This window comes from Lithobates pipiens, unplaced genomic scaffold (assembly GCF_037356315.1).
Source record: "Lithobates pipiens isolate NorthernLeopardFrog02 unplaced genomic scaffold, aLitPip1_a1.2 Scaffold_19, whole genome shotgun sequence".
Lineage (NCBI taxonomy): Eukaryota > Metazoa > Chordata > Amphibia > Anura > Ranidae > Lithobates > Lithobates pipiens.
The window spans coordinates 152,369,654-152,394,473 of NW_027507764.1; positions in this window are offsets into that span (position 1 = coordinate 152,369,654).

Below are 24,820 nucleotides of genomic sequence, written 5' to 3' on the forward strand. Positions count from 1 at the left end.
TAAAATATTAAAGGGATCTGTCATAAGGGAACAATCAAGGCTACTACTGCTGAACTATCCTCTTGAGGATGCTTGTTCTCTGGTTGTCATACCGAAGGTTTGGTTTCAATGCTGTCTGTATGGTTGAACTAGAACACGTATAGAACTAAAAATGTTTAATACTTTTTTGACAGTCATTTACAATAAGCTTGTTTCGAGTCTGTGACTTACTCAGACACAGCTAGGCAATTAGCATTTTCAGAGAGATGCCAGCAAAAGCAGCCCCCTTACTTCTCCCATGACTGAATCACTTTAACACACGTTAGTAAAGCTACTCCTAAAGGAGATCTATGGTCACAGCATACACTTTCATTTTATAACATTGTAATAGCAATACAAATGATAGTTATTTTTTAAAATCCAATATCAGCTTACTTGAAAAAATATTCTATTCCTTCCGTGTGTACTATTGTGAGTAGCTGTGATTGGTCACATCAAATCACATGGAACAGATGGACTGTGATTGGCTGATCAATCACAGAGATCAGCACAATGTTATACAATGATTAGTATTAATGGAAGCCATACATTGTACACAACTGTCATGTGATCTGCTGTGATTGGTTACAGTTAGATGATACCGGAAGCAGCCTGGAACACTGATCGGTCATCCGCTGTGTCCGGTGAACAAATCTGGTGACAGATTGTACCCCTGCATGGCCTGTGGCATGATCCTCTGAGGATGTCATATGATGCCCACCCATGATTAACCACTTGCAGACCACCCACTGTTGTTTTATGTCGCTATTTTGAAGAGGAATATCGTTGTTATGGCAGCAGCTAGCTTCCATAAACCTGGTATCCTCTTCTTTCAGATAAAAGTGGATTCTGCGGTGGATTCGCTGCAAGATCCCTTTTATCGGCGATGGTAGAGGACGGAGGCGATCAGGTTCTTCTCCCTGTTAGGCATGGAGATGAGTGAGGGGGAAGATGGCTCCCACCCCGCCTCCATATCATTGCAGGGCGGAAGCGACGTCAAAACATCACTTCTACCCATAGCTCTTAAAGGGACATTTTTTTTTTTTTCAAATGACATTTAATTGATTTATTTGTTTTATTGCATTTTAGTGTAAATATGATATCTGAAGTCTTTTTCACCCCAGATCTCATATTTAAGAGTTCCTTTCATGCTTTTTTTTTTCTATTACAAGGGATGATTACAATCCTTGTAATAGGAATAAAAGTGACAGATTTTTTTTTTTTTAAAGAACAGTATGAAAAAAAAAAATAAAAGGTAAAATAATTAAGAAAAAAACATTTTAAATGCGTCCCGTCCCGCCGAGCTCACGTGCAGAAATGAACGCATACGTGAGCAGCGTCTTCATATGAAAACAAAGTTCAAGCCACACATGTGAGGTATACCCGCAATCGTAATTCTAGCCCTAGACCTCCTTTATAACTCAAAACACGCAACCTGTAGAATTTTTTAAACATCGCCTATGGAGATTTTTAAGGGTAAAAGTTTGTCGCCATTCCACAAGCTGGATCAATTTTGAAGCGTGCTATGTTGGGTATCAATTTACTTGGCGTGACAAAAGTGTATTTTTTCCAAAAAAAATGCTCTTGTAAGATCGCTGCGAATATACGATGTGACAGAAAGTATTGCAAGGGCCACCATTTTATTCTCTAGGGTGTTAGAAAAAATATATATAATGTTTCGGGTTCTAAATAATTTTCTAGCAAAAAAAAAAAATTTTTAACTTGTAAACACCACATCTCAGAAAGAGGGCCGGTCCTTAATTGGTTAAAGAGAATGCTTGTAAAGCAGTTAAAAAAAAAAAAAACATTGGCTCCTGCTGCTGTTAATCACAGGCAATGAGAAGATAGAGAGGCGTGTGGCCAAGGCGAAATCTGTGCATCAATGGACACGGTATAAAGAGTAAACCGCGCTATTCAAACAAGATAAAGACTATAAAAAATAAAATATAAACAAATAAATAAATTCCCTACAAGCAGCAACCCTAATCGTAATACTCCGATACCAAACTAGATAAGTGAAAAAAGTGAGCTGCGCTAAAAGAACAAAACAAAAAAAATCCTAAACAGAAAAAATAAATCTAATCACAAAAATTCATCAATAATCGTGAAAAAAAGGTTATGTGACCAAAAAATGCAAATAATTTAATTATATAAGTGAATAATAACTTTTCATCATATGAGTGAAAAAATTGTTTTGAATCAGAACCAATAATAACATAAATTATATACCCCTTATATATAAATCGCATACATTAAAGATAATAAACCGACACACCAGTAAATTAATCATAGTGAATAAACAGAAAAGACTGGCAAAAAATTATATATTAAATAATAAAATAGAAAAACAAAATGTCCAAAGAGTAGTGATGATTCTTCCAAGGTGAAAATATGAAGTGGACACCCACAAATTTCTGTGTTAAAGAAAATCCAAACAATCCTCCACCAGTGAGAAGAGGGGCCGCTTACCAGAATTATAGATCTCAGTGTCAATGAGATCAACAGGGCAACAGCACAGAAGTTCTGGATGAACCGTCACAGGCGCCACAAAACCTTTATCTCTGATACGAAGCCTCCAGACAAGGAACGAGGGTATCGTGGATCATATAAGAAATCAAAAAGGCACTCGCATAGTGTAAAACCACTTAGTTTAATAGAATTAAAATGTAAAATATTACACTCACATGTGCATAGAAGAAAACGATCGAATAATAAGAAAAACGAGCCGGCCGGGACTCGTATGCCGCCCGCACTTCCTAGTTGGGCGTAGAAAACTTCCTCTAGTGTGTTAGAAAAAATATATATAATGTTTCGGGTTCTAAGTAATTTTCTAGCAAAAAAAAAAAAACATTTTTAACTTGTAAACACCACATCTCAGAAAGAGGGCCGGTCCTTAATTGGTTAAAGAGAATGCTTGTAAAGCAGTTAAAAAAAAAAAAAAAACATTGGCTCCTGCTGCTGTTAATCACAGGCAATGAGAAGATAGAGAGGCATGTGGCCAAGGCGAAATCTGTGCATCAATGGACACACAAAGCCAGCTCGGGAGCAAGCACACGCGAGTGCCCCTATAGCAAGTGGCTTTGTTATGGGGGCACTCAGGAAAGGGGATAAGCCAGGAGTGCCAGCGGGATATCCTAGAAGAGGAGTATCTGGGCTGCTCTATGCAAAACCATTGCACAGAGCAGGTAAGTATAACATGTTTGTTATTTTAGAAAAAAAAAACACCCTGAACATTTACAATCACTTTAAGAAAGTAATCATATACATATGTGCACACCAAAAACTTAAAAACTATAGGTCCCATTAAAGTGGAACTAAACTCTGAAATCTATGTCCATTAAAAAAGCAGGCAGAGGGCAAAGGACTAGTCAACAATATTGCCTGTAGTCTCTCTGCAGCTGATCTGCTGATCTGATCCCCCGTTACTGATTTATCATGCCTTGTTCTGCACTGTCTCTGTGATGAGGTGGCCATCTTAGTAGAGGCAGGGCTTTGCTTTCTTATGTCAGAGCCTACAGCAAGGAGAACAGTGAGCCGTGCAGTAGTGATATCACCAAATCTTAGTTCGAGATTTTCAGAGATTGAAGTTGGAGGCACATACACACAAAATAGCCTATAGGAGAGCCTAAGCGCATGAATTTACCAGGAATACACTATTATTCAGGAGGAATTTAAGACAAAAGATACAGTTTCAGGGTACTGCTTAGACAATTATCGTCTCTAGATGTTCCCTATAAAATAGCATATTTTCCCTTTTTGAGTTCAGGTCACTGGAATCTGTGCCCATTGTGACTACTCCTATTAAATGTATTATCCCACAAGCAGAAAGAAATTGACAGCTAGGATCTTATTGGCTTTTCTAATTTTCTTTCCTCCAAATATGAGTCCAGTATGCTTTTATGGTTCCATATTTATAGAATGAATTGACAACATTGTTGGGTAGACTAGTTGTGACATTGATATTTTCTGACACTGTGAAATAGCATTTTTAAATATAATAAACAAGTTTCTTACTGTAAAACAGGTTACACTAGGAGAAAATGCTTCTGCTAATAATGTGCAATAACTAAGGTGTCTAAAAAATTACAATGTGTATAATGAGATAGTAATGTTTTGGTCATAACATGTTTATCACTATGCCTGTTACGGTATTATTCACTGGATGGTATTTGGCTGCTCTAAAATAAAATGTCCTTGTTGGGTTTATGCTTTTGACAATTTTTTCAGGTTCTCTATTTTTATATTTTTTTAAAGTGTCAGAGACCTTCACCTTTAGATATATGAGCCAAGAAATATGTTATATGGGTTAAAAAGAGCATTGTGCTAGACAGCCATTGTCTATGTTTCCCATTTATCATTTAAAGTACAAAAGTCTGAACTCCAAGGACTTTAATATATTTTCAGTCTTATGAATTTTGTCATTTTCTAAGATGGTGACTTAGATTACGGTGACCTTTAATATATTCACTGATAAACCCAGTTTTGCAGAGGAGATCACTGCTCCTGCTTAAGATATACAAATATATATACAATATATATTGTGTGTGTATATATATTTTATATATATATAAATATATATATATATATATATATATATATATATATATATATATATATATATATATATATATATATATTTGAATACTGTATTCGGTTATATGTTTTTTTTACCAAAAATATGTAGAAGAATACGTATCGGCCTAAACTGAGGGAAAAAAATGTTTTTTTATATATTTTTGGGGGATATTTATTATAACAAAAAGTAAAAAATAATGCGTTTTTTTCAAAATTGTCGCTCTATTTTTGTTTATAGCGCAAAAAATAAAAACCGCAGGGGTGATCAAATACCACCAAAAGAAAGCTCTATTTGTGGGAAAAAAAGGACGTCAATTTTGTTTGGGAGCCACGTCGCACGACTGCGCAATTGTCAGTTAAAGCGACGCAGTGCCGAATCACAAAAAGTGGTCTGGTCTTTGACCAGCAAATTGGTCCGGTCTGAAAGTGGTTAAGGAAAATGAAAAATTTGTAAAATGTAATATATATGAGTAAATACATACACCACAATGTAAAGTGAAAAAATTTAAAATGACAAAAGAACTTAGTGAAATAAAATAAATGCATGCCCCATTAAATGGCCCCCTGAAATCATATGGGTAAAAATTCTTTCTGAATGCAGACACTGTGATTTTCCAAATGTTATACAATCAATTGCTTCCTTCAGTGCATCACATGACCAAGTTCCCCAGCTCCTTACCATATGCCAATGACTCCTATATTATAAGAGATCTGCAGCGCTTGCGGCCATCAATAGAAACCAGATGCAAGGTCAGAGACCACAGGGGAGAAAAATTACAAACCACATCATGTAATACCACTTAAAATCCATAAACTTTTTTTAAAAGAAAGGTTACATAGTAAATAGTTAGTCGGGTTGAAAAAGGACACAAGTCCATCTAGTTCTACCATATAACACAAAATAAAATACAATCCCATATACACAATCCTTCACCCACAGTTGAATCAGAAGAAGGTGAAAAACCTCGGCAAAGCATGCTCCAATTTGCTACAGCAGGGGAAAAAATAGTTCCTGATCCCCTGAGGCAATCAGATTTTCCCTGAATCAACTTTACCAATAAAGGTTAGTACCCAGTTATATTATGTACATTTAAGAACCCAGGCCTTTTTTAAAGCAATCTAATGAGCTGGCCAGAATCACCTCTGGAGGGAGTCTATTCCACATTTTCATAGCTCTTACTGGAAAGAAAACTTTCTGTATTTGGAGATGAAATCTTTTTTTCCTCTAGACGTAAAGAGTGCCCACGTGTCCTCTGTGAGGACCTTAAAGGGAATAACTCAACACAGCAGATTTTTTCCCCCATTGGTGGAGGCATGCATGACACAGGAGGAAAATAGAATATTTATATGTGTCACTAATTGGCACTGTAATGTTTCATATATCACAGTTAGTAAGGACTGAATAAGGAATTTATGTGTTTTTTTTATGTTTTTTTTATTTTTTTATTTGATGCACAGCAATTTTATTGTTGTGCTACACTAATTGAGAGATATAACTTATTGAGGCGTGCAGCCTTGGTGGCCACTGGCAAGCAAAGGGATGGCAGTGAGAATTTACCTCCTTCCTAAACAGCAAAGCCTTCCCCCCCTTAAATAACACCTTGTCCCGATGTTCAGAGACAGGAGCCTCCTTCCCTTGTCCTGTATCCCAAAAGAGATGTTGAGGTTTGTGGGAGGGTTTTTGGAATCTGGAATCCTGGGCAGCCCAAATATCTCCTCCCCCTTGGGAATGAATATTGGGTACAATAGTACACCTTCTTACTCATTATCACATAAATTCAAACCTAAATAAACACTGTGAAGAAGTTGTTTATGTAATATCCCCCCTAAAAAATTGTAAATTACCCCTGATATAAACATATTGTCAATCACATTGTCCAGCGATGTAAATCCATTGTCAATCACAATGATCCATCATGCAATGAGGTTTCCCTGCCCCTAGAGTGATCTGTGACAATGTGTTGCCTTCCAATTTTGACTTGCCTCAATACTGCCGCTACGTGACTGATCCCTGATGCTGTGGGTACAGAAAACTGCCAGTGGATTATGGGTGATGTCATTAACCAAACATGAGATTTGGGCAGGGGAGTTGGACCAATATGGCCAGTTTGTTTGGTGGTTCACCAAATCATGACCCGACTGGGCTTGGGTCAAACTCAATCCATACTGAATTCAAAGATAATTGCTAGTGATCATTCCTAAATCTACATCAGTTCTCATACTGACCTAGTTCCCTTTGTTTTTCCAAGACCAAAGCATGCTTGCATTTTCTCAGTTGGAATTATTTTCTCATTTATAATACTGTGTGTGCTATATGCTATATTTGCTACATGACTAAAATCTGTGCTTCTGAGTGAGGTGTAAGGAATTGCTACAGATGAATGTGTAGCCTGAAATATGAAAATGACATGAGGATGAGATTTACGGGTCAAAACAAGACCATTCAAATGATTTAAGATGTGAAGCTAATTTTAATAGATCCAGACTGTTCCGTGGAATTTTCACTTCAGTCAGATTCCCAATAGAATGCACAGCTTTCAGATTAGTAGCACATCTTCACACTGAATGTTACCATGTTAGAGCATAAATCAGATCAATTCCTACCTTTAGCTCTTCACAGCTATAAATATATTTTCTATGTCTTTTTACTTTTAATATGCTATGCACTAAGTCATAGAGTGGTGTTGGATCACAATGACAAATTGGTTTGACAAACAACTTTCTTTAGTTCTCCTACATGCATTTTAAATCAATTCATACTATACATTTTTCAAAGCTGATCTTTGCAAATACTCCTGAAAGTGTGCCCTTTAAAAACATAAAGAAGTCTCTCCAAGCTCCATCAGAACTCCTCATCTTGTTATCTAGCCAGATCATGCATAGTGCATTTTAAAAGAACACAATTTATCCCTTTCATGAAAAATATCAGTTTATCTTTTCACAATGAAATGGTATTTGCCTACTTCCCTCTGGTAAACTGAAAATTGCCGTGCAGAATGCTAAGGCTGAAATGTTTGTTTGATCTGCAGAAATCACTAGCAGAAGGTTGTCTCATAAGAGCCTGGGGCTAACAATAGCTATTACTGAAGTGTTCATAATCCACTGCTTTTATTGCATCTTGAATGCATGTGTGCCAGAACAAGTGTTTTTCTTGATCTACAATTCAGCGTGCCCCGAGGATGATTAACATTTTGACGGTTGGTGGAAAAAGCTGATTCTGTGCAGGATGAGCATTTATTTTGTAGTTTGCATTTTTCCTTCTAATAATTTGTTATCATGTAAGGGTTAGTAGATGTTTAATAAAAATAGTATTAATGTGCCGTTGTTTGAACCCTAATTAACTAAAACATGGTATATAAGCCTGAGGGAAGGTCAAGTGTCGTATGTTCAATTGTTGCTCTGTATCCTAGAACATCACTATGACACCAAAATATTTCACAGTCTGGTTATATCTACAGCAACTGTATGCAAGCAGATGAGGTGTAATTACCTAAAACCCAAATAACTGAAAAACAAAATGTTTAATTTATCTACCCTTCCTCATACAAATTTTTTACTCACTCCAAAACTACAGAAACATTATGGCCCCTTTAACACTGGGGTGGGTGCGGCGTCGGCGGTAAAACTGCGCAAATTTTTGCGCCGCTTTACTGACGTTTTAGCGGCAGTATTTGGCCGCTAGCTGGGCGGTTTTACACCCCTGCTAGTGGCCAAGAAAGGGATAAACCCACGGCAAAGCTGCCCTATTGACTTCAATGGGCAGGTGCGGCGAAGGAGCGGTGAAGGAGCGGTGTATACAATCCGCCCGTCTGTGTGCTAGTCCTCCGGACTTTTGAAATGAATGGACTTGCCCACACATGGAGAGAAGTCTGTTAATTTTGAACGTGGCTCCAGGTATACGGGACTAGTGAAGGAAGTGAATGTCGCCGCCTTCATAAGGGTCTGCTATGGACTTCGGGGGGACCCCATGCCATTTTTCCAGCGTAGGGGTTCCCCTTTAAATCCATACCAGGTGACGGGGCTAGCGAGGTGCCAATCTCGCCGATGGAGGTGGCGACATTGACTTCCTTCTCTAATCCCATCTACCTGGAGCCACATTCAAAATGAACGGACTTTTCTCCGTGTATGGGCAAGTCCGTTCAATTCAAAAGTCCGGCGGACTACCGCCATAGTCCGCCGGGTTGTCTGCCGGACCTAGCCTGCCGGAAAAGTCCGGTCGTGTGTGTGGGCAGGTCCACTTGTTCGGAAAGTCCGGCGGACCTCCGCTGCAAAGTCCAGTGCTTTGTCCGCCGGATTAAGCCCACTGGATAGTCCGATCGTGTGTATGCGGTATCAGGTGTACAAATTAAGCTAGAGATTCATGTTTAATGAACTTTTAACAACCTGGCAAGCTGTGCCAAGCCTACTTTACAATATTAAAAATTTTAACCTTGCAAATAAGACTTTACCCACTTCAGCCCTGGAAGAATGTACCCCCTTCCTGACCAGAGCATTTTTTTTGATACTGCATCGCTTTAACTGACAGTTGTATGGTCGTGCGACATTGCACCCAAACAAAATTAACATCTTTTTCTTTTCCCCACAAATAGAGCTTTCTTTTGATGGTATTTGATCACTTCTGCGATTTTTATTTTTTGCGCTATAAACAAAAAAAAGAGCGACAATTTTGAAAGAAAATCAATATTTTTTACATTTTGCTATAATAAATATCCCCCAGAAATATATTTAGGTGGGCGGTGGGTATCGGACATGGTGGCCAACAACATATTTTATCTTTTAAAACAATTTTTTTGTGATGTATTCAAAGTTGGTGTAATGTTTCTAACTGTATTTTGTTTTATGCAGTACTACATCTAATTTTCAAATAAAATCCCCCGAGGAAGCCCTAAGGGGCGAAGCCGGGATAAGTCCCTCCAATATTATTGTCGATTGACCAATCTTTCCATCCGTTTTGACCTTCAGATATTTTCTTGTATCTGCGTACTTCATGTATAGCCAAATTCTTTTAAACATGTCTTTTAAGTAATAAAATCTTTGTCATACCTTTTACATATTGGAGTATTGAAAGTATTTTCTTTGCTGGCACTCCAAAAATCTCCTCAAAAAAACCTTCCCTTGTCAACATATATTTACAGGGATGTTGGTGCCATTTTTCTAATATTGTCGCCTATCCATACCACCATTTCTACTATATAAAAAAACAAGTTTCTTTCTCAGTTTAGGCTGATATGTATTCTTCTACATATTTTTGGTTAAAAAAAAAAAAAAAAATCGCAATAAGCATATATTGATTGATTTTCCCAAAAGTTATAGCGTCTACAAAATAGGGAATAGATTTATGCCATTTTTATTATTAATGTTGTTTATTAGTAATGGCCGCGATCTGCGATTTTTATCATGACTGCGACATTATGGCGGACACAATGACACTATTTTGGGATGATTGTCATTTATACAGCGATCAGTGCTATAAAAATGCACTGATTACTATATATATATATATATATATATATATATATGACACTGGCAGGGAAGGAGTTAAACACTAGGGGGCGATCAAGGGGTTAAGTGTGTCTTAGGGAGTGATTCTAACTGTGGGGGGGATGGGCTGCCACTGACATGACAGCGATCATTGCTCCCGATGACAGGGAGCAATAGATCCCTCTCATGTTACTAGGCAAAATGAGGAAATGCCTTGTCTACCTAGGCATCTCCCTGTTATGCCACTCCGTGACACGAGCGCTGGACACCGGCGGACATCGAGTCTGCGGGACCCACAGGCGCGGCCACAGAGTACATGGTGGGAATACGCTCCAGTGGCGCGCGCCCACGATGCCAGATCTTAAAGGGGACATACGTCCATTTACGCAGCTGTGCCATTGTGCCGTGCTATTTCGTCGTGCACTGGTCGGCAAGCGGTTAAACTTTGGGGTGCCAATGTGGTTTTATAGAAAGTGACAGGTTCCATAAAATGCAGGCTTTTTATTGCTAACAAATTCAGCATGTTTATTGTAATGAGAACAAAAGAAAGCATTCTTTGATGCATATATCATGTTCAAAAATACTTCTTTACTGTTCACACTTGTAACAAAATGAATGGCAATGAGAAAATAGGTTATTAAGCTACATTTGTTAAATGCTATCACTTGTCTGGAGGGCCTTGGCAGTTAATGCAGTTTCCCTTTATTTGTAGCTTCTGTCATCACTGCTGCACATGACGGATGTAGTTGCCTTAACTGCTTTGTAACATGACAGTGACACAGATAAACACCCTTGAAAGTCAGAACTACTGATAGAAAGGGGCTTAATGTGGAAGACCAGAAGCCAGTGGTCAATTTTCACTTAGATCATAGTTACCTGCAAACTGCATTAAAAAGGTATTTATTGATAATATATACTGTAAACAAACAGCAGCTAAATATTCTCTTATTTTCTATAAATATTAGATTTTTTTTGTCTTATTTAACTTTAGGCTAAAACTGTGTGTATTAAAGAGGAAGTAAACCCTGATGAGTTTACTTCCTCTTTCATTCCCTGCAAAGGTAAAGCATAATGGACTACTATGCATCGCATAGTAGTCCATTATGTGTCACTTACCTGACACAGGAGCCAGCGAAGTCACTGCTGTCCCCTGTAGTCCGCGCATCCATCTTCTCGGTGGATTTCGCTGCTCCGCCACTGTCATTCGGTGAAGCCACGATGACGTCACTCCCGCGCATGCGCACGGGAGCCGCCACTCGGCACTGTCTACGGCGCTGTCTACGGCGCATGTAGACAGCGGTCCCTGTCTTTCGGCAAATATCTCCTAAACCGTGTAGGTTTAGGAGATATTTCTTGGACCTACAGGTAAGCCTTAATCTAGGCTTACCTGTAGGTCAAAGTGTGTTGTAAGGGTTTACAACCACTTTAATGCTGCTTGGTCTTTGAAGAAGCTGGAACACCACAAAAGTTTGTCCTGAAAATTTGGAAGTTAATGCAAATAAAAAAAGTATCATGGACAACACTCAATTGTCCTTGCCATAAATATTATATATACGAGGTGCAATTATAAAATTTTACATTATTTATATAAAATAGTGTATCCCCTGTTCTTAGCAAAATGGGCAAAGCCCAAACAAATTATGCCTTTATGTCCCTAGGTCAACTTTTCTTCCCCACTTGTTCTATGCTATACACTGTGAACAGAACACAACAGCAGTGCACAAATGGGATTTAATGTGAGTGTACTGTATATATCTGTGCAATATATCCACTTACTTTAGCCCCGGAAGGTTTTACTCCCTTCCTGACCAGAGCACTTTTTATAATTTGGCACTATGCTTCTTTAACAGGTAATTGTGCGGTCATGCAGTGCTGTACCCAAATTATATTTTCTACTTTTTGCTATAACAAAATACAATAAACTAAATTTTAGTCATACATTTAGGCCAAAAAGCATTCAGCCACATGTCTTGGTTAAAAAAAAAATCAATAAGCATATATTTATTGGTTTTCACAAAAGTTATAGCGTCTACAAACAAAAGGGTGCAATTTCTAGAATTTGCGCAGCTTTTAGTTTATGACTACCTATATCATTTCTTGAGGTGTTAAAAATGGCAGGGCAGTACATTCCATTTTGGAAAGCAGACAGCCCAAGGAATTTGCTGAGAGGCTTGTTGAGCACATGTGATAGTGATAGAAAAAAAAAGTGATAGAAAAAAAAAATGTAATTGAAATTCTATATTGCTCAAACATGGCAGTCTAGCCACGTACAGGACCCTGAAAATCAAGCACTGCCTTCAGACTTTCTAGGGGCGCAAATTTTTAATTTCACTCTTCACTGCCTATCACAGTTTTGGAGGCCATGAAATGCCAAGATAGCACAAAACCCCCCAAATGATCCTATTTTCTTCATTTTTCAAAACAAATGAGAGCTGCAAAATCCTCACCATGTCTCTTAGCAAATACCTTGGGGTGTCTACTTTCCAAAATGGGGTTATTTGGGGGAGGTTGTGCTATCTTGACATTTCAGGGCCTCCAAAACTGTGATAGGTAGTGAGGAGTGAAATCACCATTTTCTGCCCTTAGAAAGCTTGAAGGCAGAGCTTGATTTTTGGGGGTCCTGTATGCAGCTAGACTGCCAAAAATTCCCACACATGTGGTATCCCCATACAGCAGAATGTAGTTTTCAGTGTCATTTCACAAATACACATGGCATTTTGAGCAATATATAATTTAGTGACAACTTTGTGAAAAAATAAAATAAAATAATTATTGTAATTTTCCCCAAACTTGTGTCAAAATATAAATATTCCATTGACTCAATATGCCCATCAGCGAATAGCTTGGGGTGTCTACTTTCCAAAAAAGGGTTATTGGAGGGGAGGGGTTGAACTATCCTGGTATGTTATGCACAACATTAGAATCTTATGCCACATATCACCCACTCTTCTAACCACTTGAAGACAAAGCCCTTTCTGACACTTTTTGTTTACATGAAAATATATATTTTTTTTTTCTAGAAAATTATGTTGAACCCCCAAACAATATATATATATATTTAAAGCAAAGGCCCTACAGTTTAAAATGGTGATTTTTCAAACGCAATTTTTTTGCAAAAGAAAACCCTTCTTTTGAATTTTAATTCACTAAAACACACTATATTGCCCAAATTTTTAGTAAAACATAAAAGATGATCTTATGTCGAGTACATAGATACCAAACACGACGTTCTTTAAAGTTGCGCACAACTGTGCAGCGGTGACAAACTACATAATTTTTAAAAGCCTCTAAAAGCTTTTACAAATTACCACTTTAGATTTACAGAGGGGGTCTACTGCTAAAATTTCTGCCCTCAATCTGATGTTCACGGTAATACCTCACATGCATGGTGCAATTGCTGTTAACATATGACACAAGACTGGCACTTAGACTCTAGATCTCTCCTCTGCCCTCAAAGCATCTGACCACACCGAGATCGATGTGATAGGATGGTTTACCTATTTCTCAATGGCGTTGTTTATATCTGGCAAAACTGAAGACATGAAATGCTCGTAGCTTCCAGTTTAGGCCATAGAGCTGATTGGAGCCATTCTGGTCTCCAATCAGCTCTATGGTCAGCTGGTGGAACCACCAGCTGCATTATCAGGTTCCCCGGTGGGACAGGAGAGCCCGAGAAAACCATGGAAGATGGCGGGGGGGGGGGGGAACGTCCCATCCCACTGCTTGTAAAAGCAGTCTAGCAGCTAATTAGCTGCTAGGATTGCTTTTACATGAAAGCCAACTGCTGGCTGAAAAGAATGATACCAAGATAATACCTAAACCTGCAGGCATCATTCTGGTATAACAAATCAAAGTCCAGCAACATACCAGTATGTTGCTGGTTCTTGTTGGGCATATATTGCAATATTCTTTTTTTTTCCATGTGACCTGTGGGCTGAATGAAAAAAGAGATTGATCGGCGGGTATGCCCACCATTAGAATACCACCCTGCATCCACCCACTTCTAATGATGGGCATACATATACATGCATCGTTTTTTTTTAACTGTGGTGGTGAAATCCCCTCCTGCAGTGCTGGAGTTGCTGATTTACATGTTGTGAGAGCAAACACTGTTGCTGTCAAGATAAATAAATCAGTGCTGCAGCTGAATGGTGTACCTGAAAAGCAAACAATGGTAACAATAAAACATTAACTCGATAAAACAACAACAATCTTTGCCCAAAAAAAGAGTAAAAAATATATGCCAAAGCATGGGGGCAATCTGCCCCTAATGTTAGGGGCAAATTGTCCCTGCCCCCATGAATCGCCATTAATAGGTTCTCTTTTTTTAACTGTGGTGGTGAAATCACCTTCTACAGCACTGCAGTCACTGATTTATGTATTGTGAGAGCAAACACTGTTGCTGTCAAGATAAAGTGCTGCAGCTGAATGACGTACCTGAAAAGACAATAATGGTCAACAATAAAACACAGTATACATCAAGTGTAAAAGAATTACAATTTGAAAGGGGGTTGTGACCTGTCCCAGCCTAAGTATAATGCCCTGTACACACGGTCGGACATTCCAACTGATTTTTTTCAGACGGATTTTGGCACAAACTTGTCTTGCATACACATGGACACACAAAGTTGTCGGAAAATCCGATCGTTCAGAACGTGGTGACGTAAAAGAAGTACGTTGGGACTATAAATGGGCCAGTAGCCAATAGCTTTTGTCTCGTAATTTATTCTAAGCATGCGTGGCACTTTGTGCATTGGATTTGTCTACACACGATCAGAATTTAAATGAACGGATTTTGTTGTCGGAAAATTTTAGATCCAGCTCTCAAACTTTGTGTGTCGGAAATTCCGATGGAAAAAGTCCAATAGAGCCCACACATGATCGGATTTTCCAACAACACAATTGGATCGCACATTTTCCTTCGGAAAGTCCGACTGTGTGTACAGGGCATTTCAATGACATGCCTCCATCCCTAATTTGTGTGGAAAGAAGGATAGAATTTGGAACGGGACCTTATGTGAGGCATGTCCAAGAGTTAATATGTAGTTATTTATCAAAAGATAGATTGTATTTATTTTAATGTAATATGACAATACCAAATTAGTGGTCCATAGTATTAAAATATATCAATATGGACTAATATAGACTAATATAGACTGAATAGCGTAATGACAAAGGATTTACATAATAATATTCATATAAAAATATTTCATATAATTAATCACTGGACATGATAAAGTTAGTACAAAATAAATCAGACAATAAACATGTTTGATACAGTTAATACAGAGGTCAATACAGAAAGAAAATTATGAATATAAAAGTTTTTTGGGGCATCCATTAGTTGTTAACTCAACACTTTTCTTGGCTTTCAACCAATCATCAGGAGTCAGATGCATATATAACTAAAAAGTAGGATAATAAAAATGTCTGTTAATATATGAGGCCCCCTACATATGTAGTAGTAAAAAGGAAACACCAGTTTCAATAATACTCATGAAAAACCACAGATTGATCACCACTCCTATGGTGGATTTTAGCGGTGGTCTGGGTTGCAAAGTCTCACCCGGGGTTGAGGCAGAGAACATCCCCCAAGAAGATGGACTTCAGACCCAAGGAAATCAGCAGCCAAAGATACCGGAACACCCCAACATACCGCCATGTGGGAGTTGGCAGACGATACACACCCAGTTCTATAAAAAAGGGAGGTGTGGATAATTAAATGAGGTAGGGGAGGGTAAATGAGTGTGGGTAGTGGGGGTAAATGTTACATTCATAGGTTCACACCAGGGGATGAGTGTATGTAAGTGTACAATATGTGTTATATACTATGGCCCACTATGAAACATGGACCTGGTATATGTGAGTGTGAAAAAAAAGGGCATGAACAAAGGATCAAGGAATCAAATTTATGTGTACCATAAGAGCCCATTCACACAGGGGCAACTCCTGATCCGACTTCAGGTCGCCCCTAGTCGCCTCAGGTCGCCTCAGGTCGGACAACATTTAAAAAGCAATGTAAGTGAATGAGAGCCGTCTTAATGCACACTACTGAAGTCGCTCCGACTTCAGAAAAGGTTCCTGTACTACTTCTATCCGACTTGTAGGCGACCGGTACCCATTGATTTCAATGGAGATCGCCTCCAAGTCGGATCTCCGTCTATACGGAGGCGACTTTGACAGAATTATCAGCTCTCAAGAGGGAACTCCACGGCAAATTTCTGAAAAAAATTTGGCGTGGGTTCCCCCTCCGAGAGCATACCAGGCCCTTAGGTCTGGTATGGATTCCAAGGGGAACCCCCCTACGCCGAAAAAACGGCGTGGGGGTCCCCCCCAGATCCACACCAGACCCTTATCCGAGCACGCTACCCGGCCGGCCAGGAAAGGGGGTGGGGACGAGCGGGCGGCCCCCCCTCCTGAGCCGTACCAGGCCGCGTGCCCTCAACATGGGGGGGGTGCCTTGGGGGAGGGGGGGGCGTGCGGCCCCCCCACCCCAAAGCACCTTGTCCCCATGTCGATGAGGACAAGGGCCTCTTCCCGACAACCCTGGCCGTTGGTTGTCGGGGTCTGCGGGCGGGGGGCTTATCGGAATCCGGGAGCCCCCTTTAATAAGGGGGCCCCCGGATACCGGCCCCCCACCCTATGTGAATGAGTATGGGGTACAATGTACCCCTACCCATTCACCTGTGCAAAAAAAGTACAAAAAAAAAAACACAACACAGGGAAAAAATATTTTATTGCACAGCTCCGGGGGTCTTCCGTCTTCGGGGGTCTTCTCGCCGGACTCCTCCGCTATCTTCTTGTAGCTCTTTTACTAGCGGAGGAGTCCGGCTTTCTTCCTCCCCACCGCCGGCCTCTTCTCCCGACTTCGGGGGTCTTGTCCCCCTCTTCGGTTCTTCTGCCGGGCCACCGCGCCTTCTTATAGCTATTTTGCAGGCGGTGGCCCGGTCTTCTGTCGCCACCGCCGCCGCCGCCGCCTTCCGTTCTTCTTCTTCTTCTTCTTCTTCTTCTTCTTCTCCAGGAGATGTTGACACGACGCTCTCTCCGGCCACAATGCCAGGGACGCGCTCCGCTGCCACTTATATAGGGACAATGGGGCGGTGTCACATGGGTTGATGTCACATGGGTTGGTCACATGGGTTGATGTCACATGGTGACCCCGCCCCCTTACCATGTGACATCAACCCATGTGACCAACCCATGTGACATCAACCCATGTGACACCGCCCCATTGTCCCTATATAAGTGGCAGCGGAGCGCGTCCCTGGCATTGTGGCCGGAGAGAGCGTCGTGTCAACATCTCCTGGAGAAGAAGAAGAAGAAGAAGAAGAAGAACGGAAGGCGGCGGCGGCGGCGGCGGCGACAGAAGACCGGGCCACCGCCTGCAAAAGAGCTATAAGAAGGCGCGGTGACCCGGCAGAAGAACCGAAGAGGGGGACAAGACCCCCGAAGTCGGGAGAAGAGGCCGGCGGCGGGGAGGAAGAAAGCCGGACTCCTCCGCTAGTAAAAGAGCTACAAGAAGATAGCGGAGGAGTCCGGCGAGAAGACCCCCGAAGACGGAAAACCCCCGGAGCTGTGCAATAAAATATTTTTTCCCTGTGTTGTGTTTTTTTTTTGTACTTTTTTTGCACAGGTGAATGGGTAGGGGTACATTGTACCCCATACTCATTCACATAGGGTGGGGGGCCGGTATCCGGGGGCCCCCTTATTAAAGGGGGCTCCCGGATTCCGATAAGCCCCCCGCCCGCAGACCCCGACAACCAACGGCCAGGGTTGTCGGGAAGAGGCCCTTGTCCTCATCGACATGGGGACAAGGTGCTTTGGGGTGGGGGGGCCGCACGCCCCCCCTCCCCCAAGGCACCCCCCCCATGTTGAGGGCACGCGGCCTGGTACGGCTCAGGAGGGGGGGGCCGCCCGCTCGTCCCCACCCCCTTTCCTGGCCGGCCGGGTAGCGTGCTCAGATAAGGGTCTGGTGTGGATCTGGGGGGGACCCCCACGCCGTTTTTTCGGCGTAGGGGGGTTCCCCTTGGAATCCATACCAGACCTAAGGGCCTGGTATGCTCTCGGAGGGGGAACCCACGCCAAATTTTTTTCAGAAATTTGCCGTGGAGTTCCCTCTTGAGCTCATTCTCTGCTTGGCCTCGGCAAAAGTCGCCTGGCCTGGGGCGACTTGTAAGTCGTCCCAAGTCTCGCTTGAAGTCATCACAAGTCGTTTTGAAGTCGTCCCAAGTCGCGCTGTGATCTTAACTCAAGTCGTGTCGAAGTTGCCTGACTCAAGTCGCCTACAAGTCGTGTTGCCCCTGTGTGAATGGGCTCTAAGGGTATACAGCAAGGAATGAAAAAACAAACTGGTGGATGTGAATGAAAAATAAGTGGTAATATGGTTACCTGTCATTTCAATGACTTGTTGATCACTTCCACGTTGTGATGATGTGTGGAGTGAACTGGCAAATGAATTACATAACTGAAAAGCAAACATGATAAAACATAGTAACAATAAAACATTGCAGTTAAGCATAAAATACAGTAAAAAAGAGCAGAACAATAAAGAGAGAACAATAGAGAGAGAATAGAAAGAGAGAACATTAAAACGACAACTATTTTTGGCTTTTTAATTTTATTTTTGTTTTATTTTTTACTTTTTTATTTACATTTTTTAACACTTTTATTTGTAACTGTAACTGTAACGGTTCCAGGTTCGGGTCTCTCAAAATGTGATGGCATCTTTGGAGACCCTTTGAAAGTGTGCCATAGACTGTGCCATGCTGTACCCTATGCCAATACTCCACTAGTGTGTGGTAGCGTTCAAAACATTCACAGTACTGTCTGGTAACAGAAGGGCTGCGACAATCTCTTCCTGGAATTTAAGGAAGGATCCAGTTTGTCCTGATGCTTTTTATAGCACATAAGTGTTCAGCAGAAAAAGGGGAAAGATCTGGTGTCCCCAGTAACCCACTTCCATCCCTGTAACATATGATAAAACAAAGGGTTCGCACTGAGACTTTAAATGAAGTGGGTACCGTTTCCATCAGTAAACAAAACAGTAGTAAATGCAGTATATGATTTATTCAAGTAACATTGTTTACATGCATAGATATCACCAACAATTGCCAATTTAAAAAAAGATACATAAACAAGGAATATTGATAAATTGATGTAATAGCAGGCTTCCTCTAAATTTCACCACTCTGTATCATGCATTCCCTACTTTTCCTTCTCACAGTTGCATCCTCTCTCCTTCAATTCTCACTCCTTCACCCATCTTCTCCACCCCACAGATTATATTTATCACCCTCACTCCTGTCTTCACCTTATCACTACACCTATAAGCTCCTGCTAAATCTGAACCCATATACCAATAAAACCTGCAGGACACTGGGACGTGTGCCCCCACATAAGTCGCACTCCCATATCACCTCTCTCACCCTTCTGTTTCTCCTAACTTCTGGAGATATTTCTCCAAATCCTGGACTGCCATCATTTACCTTCGGCCAATATACCCAGCACCCCCCATCCTCTGATAGCAGTCACAAGCCACACAATCTCATTTCTATTCCTCTCCCACCTAGAACCAGCCTCCCCTTCTCCTGTGCCCTTTGGAATGCCCACTCTGTTTGTAACAAACTCACCACTGTCCATGGCCTATTTATCACAAACTCCCTGAACCTACTTTCAATTACTGAGAACTGGATTCAAGAATCTGACCTTCTTCTCCTGCTTCTCTCTCCTATGGTGGCCTCCTGTGGACTCACTTTCCCAGGCCTAGTAGACCTCCTATCCCCTCAAAGCAATTTTCAGGTTTTTCATCCATCCCCCTCCCTGTCCCTCTCCTCATTTGAAGCTCACTGTAGTAATCTATTTTCTCCAGTTTCATTGAGAATTGGTGTGATCTATCAGCCCCCTGGACCAGTATTAAAAACTTCCTTTACGAATTCTCTGCCTGGCTACCCTACTTTCTTTCTTCTGAAATTCCAACAATCATTCTTGGTGACTTCAACATCCCTGTTAATCTTAACACTGACGCTTCTTCTAAGCTGCTGAGCCTAACCTCCTCTTTTGACCTAAAACAATAGACAAGCGCTTCTACTCACTCTGTTGGCAACTGCCTTGACCTCATCTTCTCCTACCTATGCACTCTGCACACCCTCTCCAATATTCTTTTTCCTCTATCTGATCACCACCTTATTAGTTTCACTCTCTCCTTGTCTGCCTCCTCCTAGCCTTTCAACTACCAAACTATTACCCATAGAAACCTTTGCCATCTTAATCCTTCTCTTCTTTTTTCTGCTACTGATTGTCTCTACTACAAAATCTCATCCTTGTCCTGCCTCAACTTGGCCACTTCTGTCTACAACAGTTCACTGTCATCCACCCTGGATACCTTCACCCTCCTCAATATGCACAGAATCAGGCCCTGACTGCTACAACCCTGGCAGACAGACAATACCAGAAGCCTCAAAAAATGTAGCCACGCACGTGAGCATCTATGGCGTAAAAGTAAGTCACAGCAAGATTTCGGTCAATATAAATCGGCCCTCCAAAAATACAATTCCTGCCTCCACAGACCTACTTTATCACTCTCATTAACACCCTCTCACGCAGTCCCCGTAAACTTTTTTCTACATTTACCACTCTACTTCGTCCTCCATCACCCCCACCCACTAACTTACTCACTGCCCAGGATATTGCTAATCACTTCAAAAACAAGACTGAGACAATTCGCCTCGAGATCTCCGCTTTACAGATATCTCCCTCCTTTTACACTCCTTGTCCTCCTGCACAATCAATACTTCCCTCTTTTAACCCAGCTTCTATAGAGGAAGTCACTAAACTTTTTCTAATACCCACCTAACCTTCTGCCCCCTGGACCCTGTTCCTTCTCAAATACTACGGTCACCATCTGACTCAATCCTACATTCCTTAACTCATATCTTCAACCTCTCACATGCGCTAGTCACTCCCATACCAAAAAAGGCCTCACTAGACCCCACCAATCTTAACAACCTAAGACCCATCTCTTTACTCCCTTTTGCCTCCAAACTCCTTGAATGTTTAGTCTACAACCGACTGAGTGAACACCTCATTGAGAATAACCTTCTTGATCCCTTTCAATTTTGATTTTGCCCACAGCGCTCCACAGAAAGTGCCCTCCTAAAACTCACAAATGACTTACTAACAGTCAAAACCAATGGTCATTATTCCGTACACTTACTCTTGGACTTTTCTTCTGCCTTTGATACAGTTGACCACCCCTCCTCCTCAAAAAACTCAATTTGCTTGGTCTCCATGGCTGCACTCTCCGTTGGTTTGAATCTTACCTAACTCATCGCACTTTCAGTGTCACTTACAACTCCACTTCCTCTTCTCCAAATCCTCTTACCGTTGGGGGCCCCCAAGGTTCTGACCTTGGACCTCTACTATTCTCGATCTATACGTCCTCCCTGGGTCAGCTGTTAGCCTCCCATGGCTTTCACTGCCATTTATATGCTGATGACACCCAAATATATCTCTCTTCCCCTCAGCTCACCCCATCAATCTCCTCACGCATCACTGATTTACTAACAGACATATCAGCCTGGATGTCAAACTACTTCCTCAAACAAATCTAAAATTGAGCTCTTAATATTTCCTACCCCACGTCCCCTCCCCTGACTTCTCTGTCAAGATCAATGGCACATCTATCAGTCCGTCCCCACATGCCAGGGTGCTAGGGGTAACCTTAGACTCTGAACTGTTCTTTCAGGCCCTCATACAATCCCTGTCCAAATCATGCCGCCTTAGCCTCTGCAACACCACCAAGCTTCTAATTCACTCCCTGGTTATCTCTCGCCTCGACTACTGCAACTCCCTCCTCATTGGATTACCTTTACATAGACTATATCCCCTTCACTCCATAATGAATGCTGCTGTCCTGTCAAGAACTATCACCCATCGGATAGTGTCCGCCCTATACTGCGCTTGCACAGTACGGAGGACAAATGAGACAACGAAAGGCTCTGATGTTGTAAAGCGCTGCACAAACTGTTGGTGCTATATAAAACCTGTATAATAATAATAATAATATGGCCATTAGTTGCCTGTAGTAGATACTGGTGTCACATCTCATTAACACCTTGCTCACCACTGGGCACACTACTGATGCTGCAGGTTAAAGCGGAGGTCTGCCCACCGCTGCAAAAATTAAAAGCGAGCAGCTGCACATACTTTAATAGTCGGACACTTACCTGTCCTGGAGTCCAGCAATGTCGGTGCTGCAGCTGATGTTTCCATCAGCTGTCAGGTGCATGCTGCCTCCATTGCGAGTAAGGGAACCTAGCAGTAAAGCCTCACGGGTTTATGCTGGGAACCCTACTGCAAATGCATTTGGCTCTGCTCCTCTCTCCTACTGGCCCGACAGCCAGCGAAAGAGGAGGGAGGAGGAGGGAGCCCAGGTGGAGACATCAATACCCACGGCTAAGGCTCCTAGAAGTGGGAACATGATACCTGTGAAAGACAGGTATCCTGCCCATCCTCCCAAAAAAAGTTGCCAATTGTGGCACCATAGAGGGGGGAGTACAATGAACGGAAGTTCTACTTTTAGGTGGAACCGCTTTAAGTCTTTGATATATTGGGAACCAGGAAAAACATCAGTGAGAACTGACACCTGCATTAATCATAGAGATGTAGGTTTACAAGCAGATCAGAAACTCTGTCCCTGATCTGCTTGGGCAAGTAACAGAAGAGACCCTGATGTCTTCATGAAGCGAACCTTTTATTGCTTTCACATAGGGGGCTTATTAGCCCCATGTGATAGTAGTAAATGGAGAGAGAAAACACAGACATGGTAAAAAAAAATGAGTAAAATATAACTAACCAGTTGCCGACCAGCCGCCGCAGTTATACATGCGCGCTCCCCCTGCACGACATGGGAGCTCGCCCGTGTAGTAAAACCAATAAAAAAATATATAAAAAGTCCCTAAATCTTTCACCTATTTTGTAGACGCTATAACTTTTGCGCAAACCAATCAATTTACGCTTATTGTGTTTTTTGTTTTCACCAAAAATATGCAGCAGAATACATATTTGCCTAAACTGATAAATACATTTTTTTTTGAATATGTATTATAGCAGAAAGTAAAAAATATTGTTTTTTTTTTCAAAATTGTTTGTCTTTTTTGTTTATAGTGCAAAAATTGAAAAACCACAGAGGTGACCAAATACTCTATTTGTGGAAAAAAAAGGACATACATTTTTTTCGGGTACAGTGTGGTTGTCAGTTAAAATAAAGCAGTGCTGTATGGGAAAAAATGGCCTGGTCAGGAAGGAGGTAAATCCTTCTGGGGCTAAAGTGGCTAAATAGTTAAAAAATAAAAAAGTGAATAAAGGGCACCCTCCCCAAATGAAAACATACAAACATACATACACACATATACAGTCATGTCAACATCGGAAAGAAGAAGAAGTATAATAAGAAGAAGACGACAGCGACAGCAACAAGCGACAGCGACAAGACCGGGCCAACGCTAGTAAAAGAGCTGTAAGAAGATAGCAGAGACCCAGCAGAAGAAGTGAAGAGCAGGACAAGACCCTCGAAGTCAGAAGAAGACCCCCGAAGTCGGAAGAAGACCCCTGGGTGGCGGCGGCGACAAAGGAAAAAGCCGGGCTCCTCCGCTAGTAAAAGAGTTAGCGGTAAAAGAACAGAAGATAGTGGAGGAGCCCGGCGAGAAGGCCCCTGAAGTCGGAAGAAGACCCCCGGAGCTGTCTAATAAAGTACTTTAAAAACCTGTGGTGTGTTTTTTTTATTAACACTTTTTTCCCCAGGTGAATGGGTAGGGGTACATCGTACCCCATACTCATTCACATAGGGTAGGGGGCCGGAATCTGGGAGCCGGATTCTGATAAGCCCCCCGCCGGCAGACCTCGACAACCAACCGGGTTTTTGGGAAGAGGCCATGGTGCTTTGGGGTGGGGGGCCACAGGGCCCCCCTTCCCCAAAGCACCTCCCCATGTTGAGGACACGTGGCCTGGTACGGTTCAGGGGGGGCACACGCTCGTCCCCATCCCCTTTCCTGACCGGCTGGGCTGCGTGCTCGGATAAGGGTCTGCTATGGACTTTGGGGGGACCCCACGCCATTTTTCTGGCATAGGGGTTCCCCTTTAAATCCATACCAGGTGACGGGGCTCGTGAGGTGTCAATCTCGCTGATGGAGGCGGCGACATTCACTTCCTTCGCTAGTCCCGTCTACAGAATATTAAAAAAAAGTCAGTTACTTTGCTGAGTAACTAATTCGTTTTCCAATGTAGTAACCAAGTTACTAACGCAATTACTTTTTGGGAGAAGTAATTTGTAACCTAACTAATTACTTTTTTAAAGTAAGATGACCAACACTGCCAGTCACGTACTCTAATCCACAAGGGAGGCTACATATACCACAATATATACCACAATATATACCACAAAATTAGGCTACAGGATTATATGTGAAATGTAAACCTTTGAATATATATTTCCTGATTACACTGTGAATAGCTCAGGTCCTTTTTCAAAATTTTGTTTCAGTGACATTTTGTAATCATTTTCTGTTCTGCTTCACTACATTTTAATTGATCTTAAACTTTTTGCCTTGCGCAACTTCTGGTATCAAAAATGAATTCAAAGGTTAACTCTTTGTAGACAAATCTGAAACAGAAGATTCCATGGGAAACAAAAAGGAATGGAAGTGACATTAAACCTTCAGTTTTGTAAAGCACGTTCTGCAACTGATTT